At 33.6% G+C, this 27414-nt stretch overlaps 1 long non-coding RNA gene across 1 annotated transcript; it reads left to right on the top strand.

The window, feature by feature from the left end:
- Positions 1–2966: 2966 nt before the first annotated feature.
- Positions 2967–4016, top strand: LOC145813379 (uncharacterized). Its single transcript, XR_014356382.1, has 2 exons — positions 2967–3432; positions 3612–4016. It is a non-coding gene; the product is annotated as an uncharacterized LOC145813379 (long non-coding RNA).
- Positions 4017–27414: the final 23398 nt, after the last annotated feature.

Here is a 27414-nt window from a genome sequence, read left to right as displayed (position 1 = left end):
CAGATCAGGTTTGAGTTGAAGCCCAGCTATAGTAAGTCCACCTTCTTGAGACCCTGATCCTTGAGGCCAAAGCTCTAGTATAGTTTATAGTACATAATTTCAGTCACGTTGCCTTCATCAACTAGTATTCTCTCAACTCCGAATCCACTCATGTCTAATTTAATAATCACCGAATCCGAGTGGGGCTGGACCAACCCTTACATGTCTTCTTTAGAAAATGAAATAACTGGCCCTTTGGGACTGACCTCGATCCTTGTAAACCTCCCTAAGATGCGTCGCTTTCTATATCTCTCCCTTGGCCTGTGCTACTCTGTCTGGGTACGCAACTCCATAGATGACATGGATCATCCCTCTTGGATGTTTCACTGTTGTATCATTCCCTTCTTGCTGATTGTTCTACCCATTCCGTTATTGTTCTCCCACGAACTCGTTTAGATGCCTAGCGACTACCATCTCATCAAGATATCACTTGAATGAAAATCAGTCTTTCGTTCTGTAACCTACATCATTGTGGTAGGCGCACTTTGCCATCTGGTTTCATACCTCTGGATCTCCCTTCATTTTGGTTGGCCACTTGAACCAGGGCTTATTTTCAATTTCTAAAAGTATTTGCCAAATCGAAAGTCTAAACACAGTTTAAATTATGTAATCTGTGTCCTCCTTTTTAATGGTCTGGCTTTGAGCCTCCTTTGCCTCCTTGCACGGAGTACTGGTCTTCTGTGTGCTGGTTTGTGTGCTACCCTATCCTGCAAACTTCTGGTCTTCCTCAAGCTTACTGTATCGATTGATCCTAAATTGCAGGTCCACGACAGTTTTGGAGGGGGTCTTGGCTAATGATTACTACAGCTTGTCCTCCGGTTAGAGTCTTGGCCTGAAAGTTGAGATTGCCACCTCATCTAAGTAGTCCTCTTCTATCTCATGGAAAGTTTCCCAGTAAAGTTGAGCGTACTACTTAATAGTCTGATCCTCTGTCTTCTTTAGCGCCATGAGTGTGTCTAGTCCCTATGGCCTTTTACTATTTGCTAGAACCGCTCAGTAAACTTATCTGCCAGCAATTTCCAACTGTCAATGGATCCCACCTGGAGCTTGTCATACCAAATACAAGTTGTTCTACCTAGACTGTCGTTTTCGTTCTAAAGGGCCATGGCGTAGCAGTAGTGGCATAGGTGGTCTAAAGGGTCTGATCTTCCATCACAGAGTTCGAACTTTGGGATACTGAACTTTTTTAGTGGTTCTGTCGTGGAAATCCTTTTGTGAATGGTGACACCAGTAGGACCGGTCTCTTATCAGTTGCTCTAAAAGCAATCCTTTCTGTCTGTTTCTAAACAGAACTTTGAATTTTATGGTTTGGTTAGTAACTTCTTTGGTTCACCGTGCATTCGTCTTCCGTGGAGCCCTGTGGCTGGTAATCTTGCCACTAACGACCTTGCGGCCTACCCCATGGGTTATTTTATCCTAATATTTTCACAACTAATCTAGAGTGCTGTCTAGTCTGGTCCTGGACTGCCCTCTCCCTCCTCCAGGTATTAATAAATGCCTTCATGTCCTCTATGGGGAAGTCAAAACTCTGGGCTGGACCTAACCTCCTTGGATGTTTTCCTCATACTACTTCCCTTTTGTGCAGAAAAGATCTTACGTCGTCTGAACAGGCATAATCCTCTGTTTGATACTCCTTTCGTTTGGAAGAAGTCTAACGGTGCCCCTCAGATCGGGGCAGACTACTCGCCACGTGACTGGTTCCACCAGCCTTATGGGTCAGTGCAGGTCTCGGGTTTGACTCAGTCAGCATCCTCCCCTTAGATCATTGTGATTACCTATTTCTTAGGGAGCGCAAGTATCCCTCATTTTTCCCTTGGGGTACCAGTGGTTAGGTCTGATCTTGCTTTAAGGCCTATCTTGGTCAGCAAGCTCCTTAAGCTACTAGTTCATAGCACATATGGTTCAATCACAACTAGCTAACTCTTACGCCCAATTGTTGCTTTCTAAGTTTTCAATGGTGAGTAGGTTTCTCTCTTCTTGTTCGCGTCGTTCCTGCGACATTCCAACATTCAAAGGGCACCTTCGTTGGCTTGGGGAGAGGTTCCCATCATGGTCATCCTCAGTAAATGGGTTGGCGTCTTCTGCCGCCATGGATAATTTGGAATCTCAACAAGTGGAGCTAGGCTTTTGGCTACAAAAATTTCCACAGACAGCGCCAAATTGTGGTAGGTAAAAATCAAACCACTTAGGCTGCGGCAGTGACACGGCTATGGACACCCCATTTTGACCGTTCCTAAGACTTGGGCGCTTCCTTTTGATTACCCGATGATGAAAATAAGATTGTGTTTCTCACATAATTCTCAGTGGAATAATGGAATTTGAGCTTTATTTCCAACTTTAAGCCTGTTTTGGCCAAGTGTTCAAGTCCCTTTCAAACTTCTCTTTCGAGCCTTTATTTTCGCGCTTGATTTCGAATATTTTCGTAGTTTTCCAAGGCTCACTTTTAAACTTCAAAATGAAAATTTTTCTGAGAAAATTGAGCAAAGAACAGTGTGGAAATAGGAGGAAAAAATGAGAATTATGCTGAAAAGACCTTGTTTTCCATAAATAAAACTAAAAAAAAAAAAATCAGTGAGTAATTTCCAGTCGGCATAAATATTGTCCGACCGGACAGAAAAGGGAGTGAGCAGCAACTTTTCTGGCTGGCCGCCCACAAAAGTGGCCAGGTTGATCATCAAGTGGCCGGCTGGTTCAAAAAACTATCCGGTCATCCACAAAAGTGGTCGGACGACTACTTTTCTCAAAAGTATGACAGTTTTGACAAAATTCTTGATAAAAACGTGTGGGTCATGCCCATTTCAGATCTTTTATGTTAGATACACCCTCCCTCTGCCCTGGCAATGATCCTCCATTGTCTTCATTTGGTCACCATTGTCAAAAGGGAGGTTTGACATCTTCCTAAAAGATGGCATCCATTTCAAACCATCATTGTCCATCCATATCATGGTCTCCCACCTTATCTCCTACCTCCTTGACTTGACATTCCATTCATTTCTAATATAGAGATAGGGAGAGATTAGATTGAAGAAAAGAAGAGAATTGCATTGAGAGAAAAATAGAGAGTTAGAGATAAAAGAGAGAAAGAAAGCTTTGAACCAAAACTTTCATTTCTTCAAAACATACACTGAAATTCTATCTTTCATACACCAAAACCATCTCATAAATTCTGTTAGAACCTAATTCTAGTAGCCTTGATCAAAAGAGAGTGAGTGTTGTTGAATTTGAGAAAAAAATAAAGAGTTGGAACAACTCCGCCCAAAAACACTGTTAAATAGCCCAAAAACACCATTCCAACTTGAATTTTGAATTTTCAACCTGAGAATTGAGAACACACCTCCACAAGCTTGAGGGAAATCAAAATGAAGTTTGAAAATCAAATCCTTTCTTTGGAAGGTAAATTATGCACACTTTTTATTTTCTAGCATTTCTTGCGTTTTCTTCTATTTTCTTTCTTGTATTGCTTTTCTTGTTTCAATTTCATGTTATAAACCTGTTGTGAGCTAATTAGAAGTGGTTAGTTGAGCCACTTACACACTTCCCGTTTGTTTTTCTGGCTTCCGGAACGAAAACAGAGCATTTGGTCTAACCTGAGTGGCTGGCCGGCACCTTTTTCCTGGACAGAATTTGGCAGTTTCTTGGGGTTTGTGCAGAACAGTCTCCGACGGTCTCCGAGACCCCCCGAAGCTTCTGCTTTTGTTTATTTATGTTAATTAGAGAGTCTTTGTGAGGATTTAACTTGTTGTAATTATTTTATTCCTCTCCTCATTTATTCGGATTTGTAATATTCAGCGATGTAATCATTTCCCAACCCTGCTTCTTTTCTATCCCATTCTTTTACATGCTTTCCATATGTTGTACATATGTTGTATATTATGATTGTCGTCATATCCATGCTTTGCATCCATGTTTTATGCCTTAAGATTCGGCTGAATTTGCATCTATCAGTTTTATCAATTATTATGCGATTTTGTGTGCTACCTCATGTTTTAAGCTGTTTTACATGTCATACACATTAGAAGCAAGATCTTTAGTTGCATTTCATGTGTGAATTGCATTAGGATCTTGTATATAGAAGCATACATATTTTTGCTAACTTTGTTTTGTACCTTTTTTGCGGGACTCGGTAAATATGTAAGCTTTTATGCTTTAGCATCCTGCTTGTGTGTGTTTTTCTACTAACTCAATGCATGCCAATGGGTGAAAGTTGTGTTATTCAATTTGGAATAAAATTGATTTTTCATACAATTCAATTTTTTGTGTTTTGTATACTGTTCAAAACATTTTCAAGATAATGAAATCAAGTTTTTTCAAAATGGACGACACAGTCTATATTCATTTGCTTCACATATGTAAACATCCCATTTTGACCAGCCCTAAGACTTTGGCGCTTTCTTCCAAACACCTGATGATGAAAATTTGAATATGCTATTTTGTGAATTTCTCAGCAAAAAAGTCAAATTTAAGCTTTAATTCCAACCTTTCACCCGTTTTAACCAAAATTATTTTAGACCCGTTTGAAAATTGACTTGTCCATTTTTGAGATATTTTTATTTTTTTTATTATATATATTTTATTAATATAAATTTGTAGTGTGGTGGTGGGTGAAACCACCACGCACATATATATTCAAAAAAAATAACAACAAAGCATGGGATTTGTTTTGAAAAAGGTCGGGGATTTTGGTTTTGTTTTGTCAAAAAGGAGGGGATTTGGTTTTGATGGTCAAAAAAAGAAAAAGGAATTGTTGGATATTGATTGTTGTCGGGGAGAGCAAGGAAGTTGATTTAAGAAACAAAAGGAGAAGAGAATGAGAAGAGGATATAAATTTGTAATGTGGTGGTGGGTGAAACCACCATGCATAAATATATATATATATATATATATAATTTTAAAAAAAAAAACAACAACAACAACAAATCATGGGATTTGTTTTGCAAAAGGCCGGGGATTTGGTTTTGTTTTGCCAGAAATGAGGGGATTTGGTTTTGATTGTCATAATAGGAAAAAGGAGTTGCTGGATATTGGATTGTTGTTGGGGGAGAGCTAGGAAGTTGATTTAAGGAGAAAAAAAAAAGGAGAGGAGAATGAGAAGAGGAAGAAAAAAAATTAGTTAAAGGAGAGGGAACTGAGAGAAAAGAGAGAGGAGAAGTCAGAGAGAGAGAGAGAGAGGAAATAAATTTCTTTACAAAACGGAAAAGAGGTAAAAGTTAAGTGAAAGAAAAGAATAAAAGAAAGGAGGAAGAGACGAATTTGTTTTAGAAAGGAAAAGAAGGGCAAAAGAAACTATATTCAAAGAGAACAAAAAGGGAAAAAGGGAAAAAAATTAAAAATTGATAGAGAGTTTGTCGAAGAATTTTGTTCAAGCAGGGAGTGCTTTCAATCATTTCACCTCTTTATTCGCGGGTATACCATTTCACCTCTTTATTCACAGGTATATTATCTTTGAATTCCATTAAAGCTAAAATTTAAACATTCTTACTAAGATTTTAAAACATATTTTATAACCCTGAGGGTGTTAGGAAAAGAGTTTGGTAATCAAAAAAATCATCATTTGTGATTTTTTACAATTTTTGTATCTAATTTTATAAATAATATAATAATTTATAATATGTAAATAAATATTTAAGAGAATTGTCTCCCACCCTCTTTCGTTGTTCTCTTGTTATTGTTTTTCTTTTTGTTTTCTTTTTATTTATTTTTTTCCCTTCGTTTTTCTTTGTTTATTGTTATTTTATTATATATATTGGGAAGTGGGTTGCCAATGTTGGCACCCACGTTTGTTTGGTTTTTGTTTTTTTTTTTTTTTTTATTATGTATAAATATGATATGATATATATAAAATAATGCTAAGTGGGGTGTTAGGAAAAAAATTAGGGATCATGAAAAAAAATTTATAAAAATGATCATGAAAAATTTATGACTCTTAGATTACCTTAATTAGTGTGCGGTGCTTTATTTTAAGTGTAATCCAAAGGTCATGAATCTTTCATGATCATTTTCATAAAAAAAATTTCATGATACCTAGTATTGCTCGGGTGTTAGTGGAGGAGAGGTGTTGGCATTTTAAGTGTTCAACTATTATTTGAAGAGAAATATAACGTAAATACCTTGGCAGAGTGAATAAGGTGGTGTGGTAAATTTTTGGCATGTTCAAAACCCCTCGTTGCATTTGAAAGTATGGTTTTTTTTTTTTTTAGTTATTATTTGTGGATGATGATGTCAGCATAATGCATTGCTGACATCAGCAAACAGTATATTCCTTAGTCTTAGTTGAATATTCTGAAATGAAAATTGCACTTTGGCCTAGATTTTTTAGATAATTGTTGTATGGCCCACCTTTTGGGGAGAATTTTCTGGAGGCCCCCGAATGTTTAGTGAAGGTTGGTCCTAGCAAAACAGAGCGTTCCGTGAGGTCAAAATGATGCAATTCTAAACAATTTTAGAAATTTAGATTTTCCATTTGATTGTTTTTGTACATATCATATTGCGTTTCTCTTGAAAAGATTTTGTTTGCTTTGTTTTAGCCCTACTGCATGAAAAACAGGCATTTCTAGATTATTTCTCAAAAATAAAACAAAGCAACAAACAAGGCAATTTTTGGTGGATGATCTTCGAGGCACATACAGATTTTATTTTTAATTTGAGAGATTTGTGAGAATTGAATTTTGTTGTAATATTTTTATTCATTTTCTCCTCTATTCGGATATGTAATATTCAAAGTGATTTTTTAATTCTCCACCCCCGCTAATTTCTATCACTTTTTTTACTTGCTTTCCTTATTTGTACACATGTAATATATTTTGTTTGTCATCATTTCCATACTTTGTATCTATATTTCATGCATTTAGATTCGGCTTATTTGTATCTATGGATTTAATTGATTATTATGTGATTATATGCGCTACCCCATAATTCACATGTCATGTTTTAATAGCCGAATCTCTAGTCGTATTTTGTGTATATAGTGCATTAGGATTTTTTGTATATAAGATCATGCATATTTCCTAACTTCGTTTTGCAACTGTTCGCGGGACGTCAGTAAATATGTGAGTTTTTATGTTTTAGCATCCTATTTGTGTGTGTTTATTATGTCAAGCATTCTACCATATGGCTACATGCTTAATTGATATATCTCTATGAATGTCGGTGGATGGAGGTTGTGTCATTTAATTTAGGGCAATATTGATTTTTCATGTTTGCGGGCTTAATTTAATTATGAGCTATACAAATCTTAAAACCCTTTCAAAACTCATAAAATCAAATTGCTCCAAATTGAACGATGCAATCTATATGTGTTTGCTTCATATAGTAAATTTAGGATTTATTATTAATAATCAGAATATGAACACATAAAGTTAATAAAAATCATATCATGGTTAGTAAAGGCCAACCTTTTGATCGAGTGAGCGGGGTTGCTCAATTAATGACATTCCTCCCTCATACCTAAGATTCCGAGCCAAGCATCCTTAGTTATGACAAACAGTGGCATTGGCATGAGTGACGGGTTTCCTAATTTTTTCAAAATATTAGTTGGCGACTCTGAGATCTGATGACACAGTCTATTTCTGGCAAATGTTTTTGCATTAAAATGGATTTTCTAAAAATTTCCAAATGTGGACTCTCATCTACGTTTTATATTGCACTCGTGAGACTAGATCAAAAAGACTGAGGGTCCGAACTATTAACATGCGCAGGTACTTCCCGGGAATGTTACAACATAGTAATTTTTAGGATTTATTAATAAATCAGAACATGAACACATAAAGTAAATAAAAATCATAGCATGGTTTAGTAAAGGTCGATCTTTTGATCGGGTGAGCGGGGGTGCTCAATAATGACCTTCCCCCTTCATATCTAAGATTCTGAGCCAAGCATCCTTGGTTACGACGAACAGTAGCCTTGGCATAAGTCACAGGTTTCCTAATTCTCCCAAAATAAATATTAGGTGGCGACTCTGAGATCTGATGACGCAGTCCATTTATGGCAAAGAATTTGTAATAAAATGGATTTTCAATAAAAGTTGTCAAATTTGGACTCTAATCTACGTTTCACATTGCACTCATGAGACTAGATCAAAAAGACCGAGGGTCCGAACTGTTAACGCGCATGGGTATCCCCTAGGCATGTTACAGCAGCAGAGATAGCTTGATTTTTAACCTGAAAAACACTTAGATAAAGGTAAAGAGAGGCGTTTATAGCAGCCTGGAGACCCTCCAATGCCTAAGTCAGTGACAAAGGTAGATAAAGGGGCAGGATTATCTTAGTAGGGTTCAGGTAGAAGTGTTTTCATACCTCCTTTGTGCTGATTGCTTCCCCTTTTATAGCTTGTTCCTACTAACCATTGTGGGCTATTGGGTTTCCCCCCACTCCTCACGTCAACCCCTTTTCTTAGGGATTGTGTTCCACTAGGTGCAGATTTTTAGGAGTTGGTTGAGTCTAAAATAAAGGGATGTGGGTTGACTGGGTCTGCGCCCTTCTTAAGCGTGCTTTCTGCTACCTTTCTCCTATCCTAAAATTTCGTTGGCCTAGTCTGGTCCTGGGTTGCCAGGCCAAACTCAAACTATCCTAGGCTGACCTTCCATTTTGCTGGCGATGCTGCCTTCCTGCTGCCAGCCCAATAATTCCAGTCCTGCCCTATGTTGATTCGTTTTATTGCCTTCCAGTAACAAACAAAAGCAAGCAAATAAATAATTCTGGTTATGGATATGCTTGTGCGACTTTATTGCGATACCTAGTTGTCCCAAACTTTTTTTTATAGTCTAACAAAAGAAAACAAATAAATAATTCTAGATGTGGATATGCTTGTGCGACTTTGCTAATAAACCTTGAAATAATTAAACTCCTTTATTGTTTGGGTTGGACCCAATTACATTAGTAATACGAGAAAATTAATGGTAAATCCACTTTTACGGGTGTATATAACATTAAATTTTATATTTGATATGTTTTGATTTTAAGGATATCATTAGTGAAATATATTTGTGAGAAATATAAATAATTATTTTAAATAATATTTTTTAAAATTTTTACCCTTGTACTTTTTTAATCTCTATTTTCTCTCTCTTTCTATATTCTCACACAATACTATTAAACTTTGCCCATTGCCCTCGCTACCATTCGCCAGAAAAATTATCGTTGCCAAAAAAGCCGCTAATGAATAGTAGTAATGGACAAATAGGTGGACAAGTGGAGAGACATAAAATAGATAGACATATAAATAGATAGATGAGAATAATATGCTTTTCATATTGTTTTTGTCTTTATAGAATAAAAAGAATAGAATTTGGGGTACTTACCTCAAAATTTTTAAATTTGAACTGCTAGCTTGAGTGGCCTTTTATAAGAAACAGCAACTTACCTTTGCTCGATAATATTTTCAAAATATTTATATCTTTTTTTATTTTTATACTTTACTTGGTGAGCACTCATTATAAGCCTATAAATAGACTACAAATCGAATAATAATTTAAGATCAGTATCAATACAATATTTCTCTTTTCTATCTTAATTTAGATCTAACAATCTTCTATCATTTGAGGAACACAACACTTGATGGGTGATCAGTACTATTATTGTTCTGCCCATGGTCTAGTTCACTGTGGAGCTTGTGGTGGGAGACCAGCACCACCACGACGGCCACAACCACCACCACCACCTCTAGAAAACTTTCGTTGCGTGTATCCACTACCGCTACCACCACCACCTCCTCCGCCACCACGTCCACCCCCACCACCTCCTATGTGTCAAGTCCATCTCTGCATAAACTGTCCTTATTGTTTTCGACTCTATTAAATCGCTGTACCCATCATCCTCTTCCTCCTCCTCTTCTCTTTGCACTAAGCCTTTCTTATTAATAGAGTCAAAGTCCTTTTATTGATGTATTTTTATTTTATTTTTTACCAACTACAATTTCTCTGGTTTCTCTCTCTAGCTTTCTCTCCTAGGGTTGCTATTTGGGGTTGTTGTTTGGGGGGAGGGGAGGGTGAGGGGGCCTCCAGCCGCCTCTCTTCTCTTTCCCCTTTTTCTTTTTTACTTTTCTACAAAATAACTCTTGGGAGATGTCTTCCCACTCTCTCCTTCCTTGTGAGGTGCTTCTTCCCCTAGGATGGAAATTTTTTTGCGTTTTCTCCTCCTCCACCTCCCAATCGGAGCTCGATCTGCCACTTCTCCACTGTCTTTCACTATTCCATGCCGCCACAACCACGACACCAACGGATATGCCGCCCATCGCCTCTTCTCGCTGTCGACACCACTATCACCACGCCGTGGCCATCCTTCCACCAGATCTGATTCTCCCTAGATCTTAGCTTTGGTTTTCTTTTTGAGTTTTTTTTTTCCTCTAATTTTATTTTATATTTTTGTTTGTTTGGGCTCCATGAGTGTGATTTGTTAGCTTACCCTCTCTAGAGTGAAGCTTTTGTGTTTCTCCGACTAGCTTTACTGCCGATCTCTTATGATCGCTTCTGCTTTTGCAGTATGGGTTAGAATCATGTATGATCATGTCTTTGATACTATTTTAGCTTTGCTTATGTGTTTATTTGCTCATTTTTCCTTTGATTAGGGTAAACCCTACTTGTAAGTATGGACTCTTTTGTAAGAGCTGTTTTGGCTTATCTTTAATGGATTTCTCTCCTATTCAGAAAAAAAAATGTATTTTTTTTTGTTTTGTATTTTTTTATTTACATCAAACATTTTTTTTTGGGGGGGGGGGTGGGTTTCAAAAACAAAAAAGAAAAAAAAAAGTCTACTATTGGTCGCTTGTTTTAATTTCTATGTCGTAATAGATATGTTGTGTGTATGTTCTAGCAAAATTCACACAGATTCTCTGGTATATATGACATGTGGCAAGAATTTGTACTCATTTTTTTTCAATGTACTGTTTTATATATTTTAATGAAAGAAGTAAAAAAATGGGTGGCATATAAGTTTATTTATTTATTTTTACTTCATAGTGCTTCATACATGTTTTAACAGTAAATTGTGTTTGGATTGCGTTTGAAACAAATGTTTGAGTTGGGTATTATTATTTAAAAATAAAAAATAAATTTATATGTCATTTATTTTTTACCTTTTTTTTTTTTTTCCCTTCTACAAATCCCAATCTTGAATGATCCAAACAAGGGCAGAGATAGAGAGAAGTCAGGGGTCCAGTGCCCCCAAGGTTTTGGAGTCCGGATCCTCTGCCATACTTTCCTGCCATGCTTTCCTGCCATGCCCCAAAACGACGTCGTTTTGGGGCAAAATTTCAAAAATAAAATAAAATAAAAATAAAACAAAACAGAACCAGAGAAGGGGAAGAAGAAAGAAAACAAGAACGACGAAGAGGCGTCTGCTGGGTTCTGCTGGGTTCAACAAACATCAAAATTTTGCAGATCCAGATGACGATGATGAACAAAATTTTGCACTTTTTTTTTCTTTTCTTCTTCGTTCTTTCTTTCTCTCTCTGCTTGTATTGGAGAAGCTCACTCTCCTTCTCTGATTTTGATGCACATAATAGGAGAGAGAGAAAGAGTGAGAGAGAGAGAGAGAGAGAGAGAGAGAGAGATTGGGACTTGAGAGGAGCAGTGTACAAGTTTTACACACAGCATTCATTCATTCAAACCCCCAAAAAGAAACACAAGGGACTTGGGATCTTTTCTGCATTTGGGTATTTTTCTCTCTAAAATTGACCAAAGGAGAGAAAAACCAGGTGGGCATTCCTTTCAATCCTTGTTCCACTGAACCCTATGATGAGTAGGATTTAGCAACAAAGCTTCGTTTTCTTTTTACTTTTCATCTTCATTTGCAAAAACTCTCATTTCTCAAAACTTTAATATGTGTATCATCCATGGAGTTTCCCCATTTGGGTTATGATGCATCTGTGTAAATTTTTGTTTATGTGTTAATACATAATTAGATAAAGATGATCAAGGGGTTTTCCCATTTGGGATTTTGGGTATTACAGAGGATCTTCACATTTTTTATTATATTTTTTAGCCTATGATTTGTAATATATATATACTAGTGTATGCCCGTGCCTTTAGGCACGGCGTAAACAATGTTATGGTGAATCATACCCAAACAGCGACTTAGGCTGTAAGTCACTTAGGCTGCCGCAAAACCAATGAAGGTTGCGGACCATCTATACCCATCTCTGATTTATTGCTTATAAATAAGTGACTGGTTATTGTTTGTAAATCATACACCGACCTCCTCCAATACAAACTCAAATCCAAATCATACCCAAACACATACTTAATCAACAAAAATAAAAAATCACACAAACCAATATTTCAATGAAATGGGCTTTGAAACCCATTTCAAAACCATCAAAAACAAATTTTACCCTAAAGGACTACAAAAATCCAACTCAATGCCAAAATTAAGTCTCACAACAATACAATGTAAAATATCATAAACCCACAAAGGGAACACCATCATCCTGTTTACTGTCTTTGGGTCCATGAGAAATTTACACACTCATTTGTTCAAGATCATTATCATCAACAACAAATCATATTTGTTCTTCGACAATAACACAATCACCAAATCTTATATGTTCATCATCATCATAAAAAAAATCAAAAAATTAACAATAAAACAGATTAGAGCCTGTACAAATATTAGTTACAAAAATTTACTTTGCACAGATCAAGTCTTATACATTATCTTATCTGCATCATCATAATTCATCAACAACAGCAACAATATGTACTCACAACACCCAGATCATCACAACACCAACAACAATTAAAGATCAATTAGCAAGAAAAACGCAGATCCAATCCTAAAATCAACAACAACAACAATGAGCACTCATAACACCCAGATCATCACAGCACAAACAACAATTAAAAATTAATCAGCAAGAAGAACATAGATCGAATCCTAAAATCACTGCACATACTTCAATCGTTAGATATTGATTAGGAATCATCTCGACCATTCAAACGAAATGTATCTCTGATACATTTTGGGACAAATTCAAAAATCGTTCTACCTTATTCAAAAAATATAAAATTAAAAATAAAAAAATAAATCAGAAATGGGTATAGATGATTTACTGTCTTTAGGTCTACGAAAATCCACATTAAAAATAAAAATAATAAATCAGAGATGGGTATAGAACTCTTGCATACCATCATTGATCGTCTCCACCTTATAGTCACTCATCATCCTATTTCACAACAATCAAAACCCAATACCTACTGTTCTTCATAAACTATCACCACAACCATACTACAGGGCAAGTAGACATTGCAAACCAGTTCTTGGTGCTTGTAATTAATTGTGGAGAATGGAATTCAAATCAAATGTATTAGATTAAAATTAAATGATCCATAATAGTAGTATGTACATAACCTAAAACTAAATGACCCATAATAACAATATGTACATAACCTTGAAGCATAGGATTCCCAAAAAACTTGCCCTTGCGCTGTTGTTCTTTTTTATTTATATCGGATTTGTTGCAAGATTATCCACATATGAATTCCTACTCTCTATTTAATTGTCCCCCCACTCACCCTCACTTTAAATACCCTCATTTCTTCTATTACTAACCACGGTTTACAGGAGGTAAAGTGTGAAATGGCTGGTGAGATTGAAGCTGCCAGTCAACCATCTTCCAGGAGGTACAAAGAGTTGTGATCCACTGTCCGATTCAAACTGGCTCAGATGAGCTATTGTTGCCTTGAATGCCTCTGTATTGAAGGTGCTTCCATCACCAACTCCTCCAAAATCTGTTCAGCTGGCGCTGTGAGCTCTGCAGCTCATAGCAGAGTACTCAAAGTAGTCCAAAACACGCGCTTTTTGGGCATCAACATTGCTCAAATTCAATAGAAAAACAACCAGATGTACTGAAACCACATCAAATATCTGTAACATTAAAGAAAAAAAAATTAACTGATATTTCATTTATATTTCACTCACGTTTTATTTTTACTTTCCAAATTCACGCAAAACAGACTAAACTCAAAAAATTTAAAGAGTTTTTTTAAAGCAAGATTTGGACTTTTGGCAATGGGATTGGTTGGGCTGCTAGGACATGAGAACCCATATTAAACAAAAGTCAACATTGTTAATGTCTAATGCATAACTTGTGCGTAAAGGCACTCCCATATAACCCCTTTTTTTTTGGGAGGGGGGGCGATCGAACCCATATAACCACTTAAATAGTGGATTTTGTTCCTTGTACCAAAAAAAAAAAAAAAAAAAAAAAACTATCACTCATACGATTTGTGGAGCTTTAGACTTGGAAGTCATACATATACGTCAATTTAATGTTACATTACCTCACCAATTTAATAGCATAAATTCAAACCTAGGTTAAGTAAATCCATTTTTAATCCAACTTACCAAAATCAGCTATCGAGAAAAATCATTGCGGCCATATAATGCCAAGGTTGTTAAAATTGAAATCCTACATAGGATCGGTGAGAGGGTCTCATGGATCGGATTGTAGGATCAGATTGAGAATCGTAAGATTCTACTTTCTAGGTAAAAATACAAATTAGAATGATGAATAATAAAAATAAGGTGAAAAATCATAAATCCAGTGATCCTACTTATGATCCAACATATGATCCTACTTGCGATCCTACTATAACACCGATCCTACAACGATTTGGATCGTTTTGACAATTTAGGATTGTAGGACTATGATCCAAACCGCGATTTTGATAACCATGTATAATGCCCCAATGTGGTTGAATAAATTACATGAATGAAAACATACTTCAAGGAGAGTAATTGTAGGGATGATGTAAAAGTCATCAATTAAAAACAACTATAAAATTGAAATTATTGCTCTAAAATATAGCCAAATAAAAGTATTTGAAATTATTGACCTTCTTTCTTTTCACTTCTGATATTGTTTCTTGTCACTTGATTTGGGCTCACATCAAATTTCAGAGGCTTTATCTTCAATATCAAATGCACCCAATAGTTCTAACTGGCCTTTGACAATTATTTTCTGCTGTGACTGAAGTTTAGAGCTAGGGAATTAAAATAAAAGAAAATAGAGACAGGGAGAGATAGAAAGAGTAGTTGATGGCCTAAAAGGTGCATATATTGTATAATGAAAAGGAGAAAAAATTTAAAAGGAAAACACACATTAGGAATTTTAGGATGGTTCTTCTATGAGGATTAAAAGCAGTACGCTATTATTTTCCTCTTCCACATGGAGGATGAATGGAGCTTTTCCTTCGATCTGAAAGGATATTGGATCTGAAAGGGTCTGATAGACATAAGTTCCATTGAGGCTTCAATGGCTTTTAAGGATTTAAAAGCACAAAACCAAACCATACCTGAAAAAATATAAGAATTCATTCCAAAACAATGAATTTTCTGAATAACTCAAGATAACGAAACAGAATTTTATGAATTTTCTGACCACACAACAAAAAAGAATTCATTCCAAAATAACTGAAGATAACGGCTGAAAAGAATCCATTCCAAAACAATGAATTTTCTAAACTCATTTTTTTTTTCCAACTCGATGCTCTAAATTTTTTTTTTCTTTCTTTTTTTGTATTTCCATTTAGCTCCCCCTTCACGTCCACCTCTCTCACAGTTCTATTTTTTTCTTTGACTTTCCCCTTCCCCCATTGCACAACCACCACTCTCTATATCTTCTCCTTGCCTCCCATACCACACTCCTCTCGTTTTCCCTTATCTCTCTCACCAACGACATAACAATGCCACGAAAATAGAAGCTGAACAAAATCAAAGCACACTAACTAAAGTACTACAAAAAGTGCACCAACTAATAAAATAACCCAAAATATCAAAATCAACCGCCAACAAAACCAATTAACTGAACTCATCTTGCTGATAAAACAATCAAAACAATAGAAAAAATATGAATACTTTACTTTGAAACAATGAAGCATATGATTCTCTGGACAACAAACAAATAAATATATATATATATAAATCAACAAACAGATAAATATACCCCCAAAAAATTAACAAAGGCAAATAAATATAGTTTCCAGCATCGCCTTGCTGATCTAGGATCATTGTTGGAGACATCAATAGAATTCACTACCACCACTGCCTCGTTGAAAAAAGAGAAAAAGAAAGAAGAATTGAATAAATAATTAGACAAAAAAAAGTTTAAAAGAGAAAAAAAACATTTAAAGAAAAGAAAACAGCAAAAACACTCTAGAAACCTCAACTAATAATTTATTTATATGTTTTTCTATATAACATGTAATAATTTGTTTATGCAAACACATTACACCTTTGCTCAAAACCCTTCCAATCTAGTGTACGCCCATGCAAATAATGATGAAATCAAAATGTAAGTGAATATAATTGTTGGGTTAAAATATAATTTATCCCATTTGTTGCTAAAAATTTGAAGTCAAAATATGAATCAATGTTGGTTTTCATGTTTTAATTATGTTAATTTATTAGTTCTTGAAATATGAAATCTATGCTTCAATTAAAATATTTGTTGACCAAGTAGCACTTTTTACTCTGTTAACTTGAAAACTGTTTTAGAATTGGATTTGTAACTGACAAAGTGATGAAATAAGAATACACGAAAAGAAGAAGAAAAGACTACCTCTAAGAAGCCAGCCTGATCAAGGATTGCCCGCACATTTTCTGACATAAAATCAACTCCTAGAACTGTGATATATTAGCAACCAGCTTTTACCATCTTGACAGCCGAATCTGCCATAACCAGCGAATCAAATATATGGATGTGAGGCCAGTGCTTCTGGGCAGCAGTTAAGACCCCTTGGACCTCAGGATCTATGTAAATAAAAATAGTAGAAATTATTTTTTGCATAGCATAGCAATTAGAATCGATTTCATAGCAATTAGAATCGATTTCATCCCAAAAATATGCATAGCAATTAGAATTGATTTCATCCCAAAACCCAAAATTAGATGCAAAGAGATAGTAATCGAGGTCAAAAATAATGAAAAAGGGCAATTGTCACTGCGAAAACATCATGATTTCCAAATTAGTATCTAATTATCGTCATCGCACACATGAACTATCCCAATTTGAAACAAATGAGACCCAGACATTACGGTGATCGAACCATACCTGTTTAGATATTTTTTATGACCACAGCCAATTTAGATATTCAACACAAATAAGTATTTCAAAAGACAACTTCAATTAACTTATTTTGAAATTGGGTTTTCAAAACACCCGATTTTGAAGCACAATTTCAAAAATCAACTGTTGCATTTAAAAAATAAGTAAATTGTTAATATAAAAACAATTATTTAAACAATAACAATCCTGTAGCATTATTATTTAACTAAAGCTATTTTTTCTTTTCTTCTTCTACTTCTTGTTTTTGTTCATTAGAATCAATTTCATCCCAAAACCCTAAAAATGAGAAGAATCAAACACAATAAAGGTCACAGAGATTTAAAATTAGATGCGAAGAGATAGTAATTGAGGTCAAAAAAAATGAAAAACGCCAAAAAGAGACAGAAAGCTAGAGAGAGAGATCAAAGAGAGAGTATTGGTCAATGCGAGTTCGAAGGAATGGTGGGTTGTTTGCGTTTGCAATTCTATGTCCAATACTGTTTTTATCCTCATCTGCGTTTGCAATTCTATGTCTAATTTTTTGCGTTGTTTGCTGAATGAGAAACATGAGTTGGTTTTGAAAACTGATTAGCAGTTATTAACTAAATGTGACATGTTTATTCATTCAGTTAGCAATTCTAAAGGCATTTTTAAAAATCAAAATTGTGTGACAAATATTCAAAAAACTGTAGTCCTATAAAACTTCACATACATTAGACATGTGCTAATGAGACACAAACATAATTGAAAATTTCCATAAGCACAATGCGGTGATAAACTAATGAGTAGAAACCCAGCTTATACATAAACTCAAGCACATATTCCAGTAGCTCATCTAAGCAATAAATCTCTAAATTGTCTCAAAATATAGACTCAAACTAAAGGCTATAAAATTAAGACAAATTACTATACCATTATACATATAAATCATAACACACACGCGTATACATATCATGTTGAGTTTTCATAATACACACGCGTTTGCAAACCCCAAATTATAATAAAAACAGTATTGGACACAAAATTCTAATAAAAACAGGAAATAAAAAAATATCAATGTATTCATGAAATGACACAGATTGTAAGCCCCAATGAATTAACGGATACTCTATATTTGAAGTACTTCGTCCAGGGATACTCTATACCCAAATCCCTATGTCCCTTTGTGCCAATGCATTGTCAGTCGTGGTATGTGTGTGTGAGAATCTCTCGACACAAAAAGGGATGTAGGGATAGAGAATCCCGTGCCAAGTAGTTCCACCCGTGATCAGAATAATAGTGCTTCTAGCTAGTATGATGATATATATTTACTAACACATAAGCAAACCTTGTTGTCCAACCTTCTTGTCTTGTCCCAAATTAAAGTGAAATTTACAGAGTCCCCATGACTGATGCATTCATTTTGATTTGAACTCTCTTATGTTGCCATTACTCCATTTCACATCCCCATTTCACCTTCTTTTTAAAACTTCAAAAAAAAAAAAAAAACTATACTAATATCTCAGTTAGCAATGTGTATGAATACCTAATCTCCTCCCTAAACTAATTTTACTTGGTAGTGTCAAGGCATCTACTAAATCTAGCATCAGATACCACTCATTTGAGATTGTTTAAAAATACATCAGGTGAACTCATTAGCTAAAAAATATCAAACTTAGATCAATCAATAATTCAAGAAAACAACACAGAGAAGCACAAACCCTAAATTTGCTAACCATAACTGACCTAGTTCATAAGACCAAGCAATTCCTAAAAAAATTATTTTTTATTTTTTGTTTAGGCAAAAGGAAAGAAATGAAAAAAACAACCAATTAAAACAAAACAACTTAAGTGCAATAAAATTAGTCAGAATTTCATAAAAAGTAGTGGGTTGTGCAGTTAAAAACACACATAAATTTATAAGAATAACGATACATTCTCTAAATTAATGAGCTCTAATGACATGAAAGTAAAAAAAAAAAAAAAAACCACAAACATCTCTATTACAATGGAACCCACACTCCATTAGGACTATTTAGAAATCCTTCATTTTTGAATTTATAAATACACACCAAGAGAGAGAGAAAGAAAAGAAGATCGGTTTTTTTTTTTGAAAACTGATTAGCAGTCCCAATAAAAAAAACAGGAAACAAAATTACACAGATTGTAAGCCCCAATGAACCCAATTTTAAACCCAGATGATGAAACTAAAAGTATATCAATGTATTCATGAATGTATGTATTAATGAAATGAAGGAGAAGAACAGAGAAGAACAGAGAGAGAAGGGGAAAAAATATCAAACCCAAATCACACCAATTTGACGATTCACATGCGGCAGATCCATCAGTTTGGGCACAGGAGGGGGAGGCAGCGATCTTCTTTGAGGATGAAGCGGTCGTGAGAAGCACGGGTGATGAAGGATTGGACGAAACCAATACCGAAAAAACCGAGGAGGTAGATGAAGGAAGCAATGAGGGAGGTGATGACAGCGAGTTTGGAGAGAGTGACGACGTGGAGAGGGGTGGAGGATCGGATCTGATCGCGCTAACGATGGAGGAGGTAGTAAGCCAGGTATAGAGGGAGAGGTAAGGCAGCTTTTGGGATGAGGAGAAGGATGAGAGAGAATGTGTAGAGCAGATGTGTTTAGCTAGACGTGGGAGAGAGGGCAAGAGTTGTTTGGGCGGGAGATCTGTTGATCTGAACCATTGATATAAACTTGGGATTAATCTCAGCCATTAAATTAAAATGTATCTCACACACATTTTATACATTTTCAAAAACCTTCCTCCCTTATTATATAGATTTAAATCATATTATATATTTTTTTTTATTATTTTTTCATAATAAATTTTAAAAAAAAAAAAATCGGTTCCCAAAATAAGCTAAAGTTAGCATCAAATTAGACCATACTATCATCTCATATTGCACATTGAGATCATCAAAACCAAGGTACATTTCATGAACTTCTTTCAGGGAGTTAGGTTAAGAATGTGATAGATTTCAATCATTTTTTACCACATTTTAGGGTCTTAAACATTTTACTAAGAACATCTTCAACCCTTCATCAATTTTATACACTGGACTTTACATCTATTTCAGACCCACAACTTTATACACTGGACTATGAGAACATGGAGAATATCAATTTTATACACTGGAATATCCAGATTTTTTATATATATCTATCAAGTGAAACCCATTTGAAACCCATTTCAAACATCTATCAAGTGAAACCCATTTCAAACCCAAAATTTTTTAAAAATGAAAAATCCAGATTCAAAATCTATTTCAAAATCTATGAAAACAGAGTGTATAAACTGGGTTTATATATTCAAAATCTGGGTTTATATATTCAACTGGGTTTATATATTCAAAATCTGGGTTTATATAGAGAGTGTATCCAACGGTTAAATTAGATTTTGGGTTTACATAGATTTTGGGTTCATAGATTTTGGGTTTACATATCTATGAAACAGATTCAAAATCTATTCAACAGTTAAGAATGTTTCAAAATCTATGAAACAGATGTTTCAAAATCTATGAAACAGATTTTGGGTTTACATATCCAACGTTTATCTATTCAACTCATTTCAAAATCAAAATCTATTCAAACACCCACATGTCAAAAATATCCAGATTCAACTTTACAAACCCACAAAAAATTCAGATTCAAGCAAAAAATATCATGAATTCAAGTTGGAAGTTCTAGTTTACCTTGCAAGGGGAGAGAGACGAAAGAGGAGGGTGAGAGGAGAGGAGGTGGTCGGTGATGTCGTCGAGAGAGGATGACACACAGAGGAGAGGTGGTCGGTGGTCGTCGGCGTCGCGATGGTCGGTGGTCGTCGCACGGGATGGGCTCCGATGCAGGTAGAGAGAGAGAGAGTTTTCAAAAATTGAAATCAGAGAGAGAGAGAGGAGATGAGTACCTGTGATGGAGAGGAGAGAGAGAGAGAGATTTTCTTACCATTAGATTTTGATGCCGTTGATGCTCAAAGGGCATTTGGGTAGGAAATGAAGATATCCTGACCATTGAAATTTAGATGGGACAATTTAAACCGTTGGATCAAAATATATCTCACATACATTTTATACATTTTCAAAAACTCTTCTCCCTTATTATATAGATATATATATGTATGTATTGTAGATTTGTATAGATATAAAGATATATATTCATATATATATATAGGGATGGTTTCATATATATAGTATAATTTTTGATTTTTAACAGTTGAACAGCTTCAACAATGGCGGATCTGGTTCTGTTGATTTGTAATATATATATATATATATTGTAGATTTGTATGGATATAAAGATATATATATATACATATATATATAGGGATGGTTTCATATATATAGTATAATTTTTGATTTTTAACAGTTGAACAGCTTCAACAATGGCGGATCTGGTTCTATTTTGTTTTGTTTTATTTTATTTTTTTTTGAAATTTTGCCCCAAAACGTCGTTTTGGGGCATGGCAGGAAAGCATGGCAGAAAAGTATGGCAGAGGATCCGGACTCAAGGTTTTGGACTTCCTTCTTTTTTTATATACTAAATATAAAAAAAATATTTTTTTTAAATATTATTTAGAGTGAAATGTCAATGATATTTTTAAAATCACGAGAATAATTGTGGTTGTTTTGATTGAAAATTAAATGATTGCGATAAGTCATATTATTATCTATGAAAATTTATTATAAAAAAAATTAATGCAATGGTGATATCTATTATTATTGGCATGCAAGCACAATTAATTTTACTATGAAGATATATAATTTATTGGATTGTTAGTTACATTTGACATGTGAGGTTCACCCTCCATGTGTTTTTTTATTATTGGTTGATGATATCACATGTCAATGATGACGCAGTATTACTATTATATTGAATTTTTACTCAAATTTTGTATAAAAAAATTTACTTTATCATTATATAATTTATTTTAAGACTTATATTCATAATTTTTTTTGTATTGTCCATGATACATTAGTTATAAATAACATTATTTTTTTGATCTTTCTCAAAGTCAATCGTAAAAATTTATATGAAATATTTTTGTAAAAAATTTTAATATTATAATTAATAAGTGTTTTCTCTAATTTAATTTTCTGACTCCGCCACTAACATTATATATCTTACAAAAATGGACTAAGGTTTCTCATCTTTCTATAAAAAAAGACCACGTGGGCTCTAAAAGCCCATTAATCCAACTTTTAAAATTTGGACCAATATGATGGGCATAAGGCCCCAGCCCAATGGCCTTTAGTCATTACTAAAACCAACGTTGAGGAGGATGGTGCAACTCCCACTATACTGGGCCTGGGCCTAGATTGCAATCGATCTCTTTTCATGTCTTTCCCTCTTTTACCTTGCCTTTAGAATTTGTTTAATATGTCCGACCTACTATAGTATATTCATCTAATAATAAAATGATACATTATTATTTTGCTTAAAATATAAGAGAAAAAAGTTGAAAGAAGTAGTTGGAATAGGTAGAGGACATATATCACTCTGTCTATTAAAGAAAATATGAAAATTATTAAATAAAATATAAAGTTATAATACCAAATAAAAATTAAACTGACTACAACAAAATATCATTATCAATCAAATTTGAATTTCGAAAGAGACTAAATCTTCCTTTTCCAAATGAATTAGTATAACTAGATTTGCTCAAACAAGAAAAGAAATCAAAATCCGTCTAAATAATGGCACATAAACAGTCTCATCTAAATTAAAATAAAAACCAAATTCTAATTTAATCTATAGACTTTAATTGCCACAACACATACTTTATTATCATCTCCCATGTAAATGAACCTTTCGGCATTCACTGGCCAGACAACTCCTTAGGCAACTTTGCATAGTAACATTGATGTGAATAGTAGTTTCCGTATTTATTCACCAAGTGTGTGTTAGTACTTCAGCTAAATTAAATTCACAACAAACAAAAAATAGAAATTGTCACATTTCTTTGCCAGCTACTAATGATACTAGGAACAATCCTTCTTCATATAACTAGCATTTTTCTTGCAAAAGAAATAAAAAAAATAATAATCTTGTTACACTTTTGCTTGTGAAGTTTCAATAGCTGCAGTTTCCTTACCTTTAGTATCTCTTTTTCTTTTCTTAGTGCCCGAATTGCCACGAGGAAAAGTTGCCAAGTGCCTCTTTGCACACACTGAGCAATGAGCCCATTAAGAGTTCATTTTTCCCTTTGAGTATTATAATAATTTTAAAAGGAACAAATTTTGCAGGAAGTGAATTCAAAATGAGATGCACATGAATTTCATCAGAAAATTCTAGCTTTAGACCATCTCCAACGGTGAATCAAACCTGGCATCAAATTTAAAATTTGGTGAAAAAGCCACTTTTTTAAGCTCCAACGTTTTCACCAAATCGATATCAAATCCAGAATTCAGCAAAAATGGTACCAAACTGAGTGCAGGCGAAGCATTTCACCAAAACACTGTTCCTAACCGTTGGGATGCGACGAACGGGTCGACCATCCGGTTGACCAACCGGTTAACCAACCGGTCGCCCCAGAGAAAGTTCAGACAGTTCACAAAAAGGTTGAAACCAGTCAAAAAAAAAAAAAAAAAAAAATTTTTTGCCTAGGTGGTCGACCACCCGGTCGACCGGCCGGTTGACCACCCGGTCGACCACCAAAAGTTGAAAAAGTTCAAAAAAAAAGGTTCAAACCGTTAAAAAAAAAAAAAAAAAAAAAAAAAATTTGCCGTTACCGGTTGACCGGCCGGTCGACCGGCCGGTCAACCAACCGGTCGCCCAGCACAAATTTGATGAAACGGATTTGATGTTGAACCGTTGGAGCGCGAAGTATCAAATTAAAGAAATGACCCATTTTTGACTCAGATTTGGTGAAACATTTGGTACACCGTTGGAGATGCTCTTAGTGCTTTCATTCTGGTAACAAGATTAGACATTTCCATAGTGTACTCCTTTATACTTCTTTTTCCATTTTATCACATGGCGACAAGTTTGCTAAGAATCGTACTTGCCTCCACCTTTTCCGACGCAATAGAGTTCTTTTTTTCTAAAATTTTTTAGAGTGGTGCATTGTGTGGTTAAAATTTAATGACAAGTCACATCAATTTTTTAGCATTAAATCTCAACTACACAATACACCACTTTAGAAAACTTTAGAAAAAAAAACACTCTAAAGGATCCTTGATGCGCAACAAATCAGTTTGCAATTTGATTTACAAATTTCTAGATATTTCTTTCCTCAGACATTACACCTCTTTAATAAAAAAAAACTTTATTATCATAAGACGCATGCGATTCAAGCATTTTCACTTTTCAAATGTAACTTTATATTAGTTGTACTATTATCAGTAAGTACGGAAAGCTCATCAACACGAAACGCATAATTCAAATACATATACCCAAAAAACAATAGCAATATGTTCTTTTCAATTTTGTAAAATTACAACAATTAAGAACTAGAATACTATTTAAACTTATATAGAAGATACATTCACTTTATATAAGATAAAAATATATCTTACAATTAATAATTGTCCTATCTACCTTAATGCATTGATAAAAAATATAAAATCAGAATTATTATTATCATGCAACAATTAGTCTAATCGAAGGGGCAATTAATTAGACTATAGGGCATTAATTTTAATAATAAAATATTAAACTTTTAGCAATGGGCCCTCATGAAAAATCTAACGCATCGTTACAATTATGTTTTTGGACAAGTATGATAGCATGCCAGTGGTCTTCCCCCAATAAGCCTAATTAATATGAATAATATAAAAATAGGTATGGCCAAACAATAAGTCTTCCTTTGAACCGACTATTGAATGCATAAATTAATCTCATAATTATATCACCCATACTAATTACCTTGGACCGTCTATGACTCGACCAAAATAATAACCTTTCTTTGAACCGATTAATACTCGTATGGATCTAAATGTAACCATATGCAATTCAAAATGTTTATCTTGAATTTAAGAAAATTTAACATGAGAGAGACCACTTTGATAGTATATCGCTTCAATTATCCTAAATTTTAGGTACCAATTATGAAAAAATCTTTATGCCCCAAAATAAAAATTTCAACTTTATTTGTACTAAAATAAACAGTACAATCATAATCACGAAACAATATTATTATTAACAGGATCATAATAATAAGAGGAATATATATATATATATATATATATATATGCACGTACCAATGATCAAACTAGAGCCAGGATCGTAAAAAGTATTCCATATGTGACAATATCAGATTGTTTTTAAAATAAAAATAATAATTAACTACAAACTAGAGAACAAAAATCTGTGCAGTAAGGCCATGTTTGATTCACAAGATTATTAATAAAAATATTAATAATTTTGTTAAATTAATGTGGTATTCACTATTCAATTAAATTAGTAAGATAAATTATCCCCTTATCCATTGTTTGATTTGCATTAGATAAAAAAACATATGAATGTAAATTTACAACTATATTTATTTTCTTTTTCAATCCTACCCTCCATTAATGTTTTTTCACAATCTTTACTTTATCAAAATTTCTTCATGTAGTTTTAAAAAAAAATTATTAATAAATAAATAAAATACAAAATATAAAAATACAAAATACAAAGATTATGTTTGGTTTGTTTTTTAATTTTTTTTTAAATAAACTAATTTGATAAAATAAATATCAAAAAATATTTTTAAATTTTTTAAAATTATTTTTAACCTTCCAAAATATAAAATTATATAAAAATAATAAGTTTTTTAATTTTCAGTCAAGGATAAAAGAATCTTTTTATTTTATTTCTCAGCTTAGGATATATAATCTCACTCCTACCCTATTACTAATAATCCTACAAATTTATTGGATTAATTATACATTAGATTAATAATCCTGAAATAAAATTTTAAAACAAATATAAAATTATTAGACCCACAGATCAATAATCTCAATTCCATGCTCCAACCTTATCAATCAAAGATGCCCTAAAGCCACTAAACCTTTGTATGTGAACTCCAATTATATTGTATAGTGCTTTATATACCAATCACAGGCAATATATATACTGTGCTATGATTTTAGCTTATGTTTGGGAAGTAGATTTTGTAATTTTTTTTAGTTAAAATAGTCACAAAAAATAAAATAAATTTTTTAATTTAATAAGACAAAATATCACATTCAATCCATAATCATTACATTCTTTTTCTCAAAAATAATTAAAAAAATCAAAAGTCCTTCCCAAATCAAATTTTTTAGCCCCAAACTAAACTAAGCCAAAAAAATTAAAAAATCAAAAAATCAACCCACTTTCCAAATCAAGCCTTAATTCCATAGACAAGCATAAATACAATATATATATATATATATATAATATCGACGCATAATCTATAATAGGATAAATAATTATCCAATTTATTCATGTTATCATCGTGGCCATATAACAACTTATTCCACGAATCAAAATACATAAATAAATAAATCTCATACTTTTGATAATGATCTGAGTCGAGGCTCTGATACACCTTATTGGATTTTTTATATTGTTTTTAGTTGGAGAATTTAGAAAATAATTTGGAAAGAAAAATTAAAAAAAAAAAAATGAAATATGAATAAAATATATTTACATTTCACTTAATTTCACACACATTTTCTCTTTTATTTTCTAAATCTCTTCTCAAATTCTCCAACCAAATACAACATTGATAGAAATTTAAATCTAAAATCTCTAGTCAAATCAATAGAACAAAAACAAACCGGTTCCGATTAGTAGCTCGAAATTTTTAGAATTTTTTTTTTTTTTTCTTCTTCTTCTGAAGATGAAGAGATTGACTGAAAGAGAAGAGAGAGGGAGAGAGGGAGAATCACTGCAACCACAACAAATATGGAAACAGATTGACTGAAATCCATCTACAAAAATGAATTTTCTGACCAAACAAACAGGATTTAATGGAAAAAAAAAAAAAAAAAAACCATACAATAAAAATCAAACCCATCTCATCCAAGAATTGATTCAAATAGGATTTCATGGGGAAAAAAAAAAAAAAAACAAAACCCATACAATAAAAATCAAAACCCATCTCATCCAATAATTGATTCAAACAGGATTTCATGAAAAAAAAAAAAAACAAAACAAAACCCATACAATAAAAATCAAAACCCATCTCATCCAAGAATTGAATTGAATCAAATCTATACATAGATGCACTAAATTATATATATATATATATATATATATATATATATACATATAAGTGAGCAATGATCAAAATGTTGCTCAGATCGAAATTATTAGCCCCCAAAAAAAGGAAAAACCAAACGAACCATCATTGAGAAGAAGCATGCAAAGAGG

This window comes from Camellia sinensis, chromosome 15, assembly GCF_055761805.1.
Source record: "Camellia sinensis isolate YWXY chromosome 15, ASM5576180v1, whole genome shotgun sequence".
In the NCBI taxonomy this organism is placed as follows: Eukaryota; Viridiplantae; Streptophyta; class Magnoliopsida; order Ericales; family Theaceae; genus Camellia; species Camellia sinensis.
This window is presented reverse-complemented; position numbering and strand designations above follow the sequence as displayed.